Raw genomic sequence first — 3,417 nt, 5'->3', positions numbered from 1 at the left:
AATCATTTAAAGCATTGTGGCTTACAGTTTTTCATAGTTGAATTTTAGGCATAAAATGTTTCCGCTTCAATCCCACCACCAATGCCAACTTCCCTCCACTGATGTTCTCTCAGTCTATCCTATGCTTCCTTCTCCTCCACCGCCAAGCCTGCCATAATAACAGGAACGTTTTGAAGCTCACAACCTTTTGGTTCACAAAAGGATCTCCTGATTTCAGTGTTGTTAACTGTGTGGTTTGGATATTTAGTTTTGTCTTTTCTTAACACCACCAAAAGTACCTGAATCCCCTTAGCCTTGTCCTCCATTATTCCACATGTCTTTCACCTCTGCTATTTATTCCTTTCCTTCTCCTCACTTATACTCAAGGTCAAAGAGTGTTCTAGAAAGCAACCCACTCAAATCATTGCATTTTATCATGTAGTTATTCTAAACACCACATATAACTGAAATCATCCTGTACTTATCCTTCTTATTCTGGCTTACTTCAAAACATGAGTCTTCCAGTTTCATCCACATTGCAGCAAATTGCATGATTATATCATTCCTTAGAGCTATGTAGTACTCCATTGGATATATGTACCACATTTTCATGATCAGCTCATCTGTTGCTGAACATCTAGATTGGTTCCACTCTTAGATATTGTACTGAGTGCAGCAATGAACAGTGGTGTGCATAATTTTTGACAAAGGAACTGAGAACGTAAAATGAAATAAAGAAAGCATCTGCAACAAATGGTGAAGAACAATTGGATAACCACATGTAAGAAATTAAAGCTGAGTTCAGTCTGATTCCGACAGCTGTGGTACTCTCATGTTCTTGGGGTCTCCTTACTGTCTCCTTTTTGCCTTTGGAAACATGGCTTCCGGCGTGGCTGTCTCTGATGGCCTTATCAAGGTGTTCAATGACATGAAGGTTCAAGTAATCTGCACTAGAGGAGGTGAAAAGGCAAGAAGGCAGTTCTATTTTTTCCTGGGCCAGACAAGAAGAGCATCATCCTGGAGAAGGGCAAGGAGATCCTGGTGGGCGATGTGGGCCAGACTATAGATGACCCCTATGCTACCTTTGCCAAGATGCTGCCCGACAAGGACTGTTGCCATGCCCTCTCCCTCTATGACGTCACTTAAGAGACCAAGGAGAGACAGAAGGAAGACCTGGTGTTCATCTTCTGGCCACTGAGTCCACACTCCTTAAGAGCAAAATATTCTACTCCAGTTTCAAGAATGCCATCAACAAGAAGCTGACAGGAATCAAGCACGAATTACAAGCGAAGTGCTATGAGGCCAAGGACCAAGGCACCCTGGTTAAGAGAACATGGGAGACAGCGGCATCATCTCTCTGGAGGTCAAATCTTTATGAGCTTCCTCCCGTCCTCTGCATGGAGCATCTGGCAGCCCTAGACCTGCCTATGGGGGTTGCAGGCTGCCCCCTTCCTGCCAGACAGGAGGAGCTTGGGGATCCCAGAAGGGGGATGCCAATCTCTTAACCCAGTTGCCAAAGAGCCTTCCCATGGACATTCCTCTTCCCCTTCTCTCCAATACTTTTGGCCTTCCTAAACTGCTTTTTGATCTGATTCCTCTGGGTGAAGTAGACCAAGTTCCTCCCAGGCACCTCAGTTTTGGGGAACTTGTACTTTTGTTTTATCTTTTGGACCACACCCGGCTGTGTGCAGGGGTTACTATTGGCTCTGCTCTCAAGAATCACTTCTGGCAGGTTCAGAGACCATGTAGTATGCTGGAGATTAAACCGGGGTCAATTATGTACAAGGCAATTGCCCTATCCTGTGTGCTATTGCTCCAGCCCCAGGACCTGTATTTTTAACTACCCCCTCATTCCCATATTGTCAGCTCTAACCACAATAGTGACCGCTGTCCTTTGTTTAGTTCTGTATGTAAGTGGAATGTGGCCATGACGCCTTTTTGTGTCTCAGCCCCCTCCCTGTTTACTTGGTCTCCACACATAAAGTAGGGGCCAGTAATGGACCTTCAATTAAAAAAAACAACAACAAAAAAGAAATTAAAGCTGGATCCATATCTCACACCTTACACAAAAGTCAAAGGGAATAAAGACTTTAAAATCAGACCTGGGTCTAAAAGCATATTGAGGAAAACATAGGAAGAACATTCCATAGGCAGAACCTAGAACTCTAAGGAATCTTCGATGACAATGACAAAGGCTACAGAATTAAAATTACAAAGGCTAAAAAACAAGTGGGACTACATCAAACTAAAAATGCTTCTGTATGGCAAAAGAAACACAAACTAAAATTAAAAGACACTGTCTTTTGCGAGAAAAAGATGTGTTGCACTCAACACATCAAATAAAGAATTTACTATCTAGTATTTACAAAGTACAATGATTAAATTCCAAAATCTAAAACCCCATAAAAAATTGGGAGAGGAAATGAATAGACACCTCCCTGAAAAGACCAACAGATGGCCAACAAGCACATGAAAAAAATTCTTATCATCACTAATTAGGGAAATGCAAATCAAGACAACAATTAAATATGTTATACCGGAGAACATAGCACATATCAAAAATACTGAGAACCATCAATGTTGGTGGGGATGTAGAGAAAAAGAAACTCTCATCCAAAGCTGGTGGGAATGCTGCCTACTCCACCGGCTATGGAAAACAGTATTGAAAGTTCTCAGTAAGCTCAGACTCAAGCTACTATATGACCCAGCAATTTTACTTTTGTGTATTTATCACCAGGGCAGAAAGAAATTCATTCAAAAGGATGTATGCACACCAAGTGCTTCTTAAATGAAGATCCCTGTTATCTCTGTTCATGGGGGTTGTAGAGAGAAGCTTTTGTTTTTTGCTCACAACTAACCATCTTCCTTATATCATAGACTAATTTTTCCTTTTATCATGAATCTAAAGTTATGCAGACAAAACTTAAGGCATTTAGAAAATCCTCAGGATTCTCAACCATTATCTCTCTATGGGCTTCAAAAAGAAAATCTCATATTGATCACCAAACCTGAATCTTGACCTTGAAATTTCCTTGCTTTCTGTTTTTAACACATTCTGTACACTCCAAGGTAAATAGATGCCCTTGGCTAGCTAGAGGAAATTGAGATGTGTTGTTTAAAATATTGACATAAGCCACTAAATATTATCCTTTTATAAGAATAATTTATGTTTATAATTATCCCATGTGGTGGTTAGCTTGAAATACACTTGTATATTTTAAATATTCTGTGTCTGTATACATAAACACTCATATACGTATGCATTCTTGCAATTCCCACCATGAGATTTTGGGATAATTCCTTGCCATTATTTATAAGAATGGGTGGGCTTTTATAAGCATGGCAATAGCTCTACTTCTCAGTCTAAAAAGAAACTTCTCGACAGAAGACAAAAAAAATATGTTGTTCTCAATTATGTCAGCAAACCTTTTCTGTAAA

General features: G+C 40.3%; 1 pseudogene; it reads left to right on the top strand.

Moving 5' to 3' along the window:
- Nucleotides 1-856: 856 nt before the first annotated feature.
- LOC126032494 (cofilin-1-like) lies at nt 857-1,357 on the top strand (annotated as a pseudogene).
- The last annotated feature ends 2,060 nt before the right edge of the window (nt 1,358-3,417 follow it).

Source organism: Suncus etruscus, chromosome 16, assembly GCF_024139225.1.
Source record: "Suncus etruscus isolate mSunEtr1 chromosome 16, mSunEtr1.pri.cur, whole genome shotgun sequence".
Lineage (NCBI taxonomy): Eukaryota > Metazoa > Chordata > Mammalia > Eulipotyphla > Soricidae > Suncus > Suncus etruscus.
The sequence above is the reverse complement of the archived record's forward strand: the minus strand, read 5'-3'. Positions and strand labels throughout refer to the sequence as shown.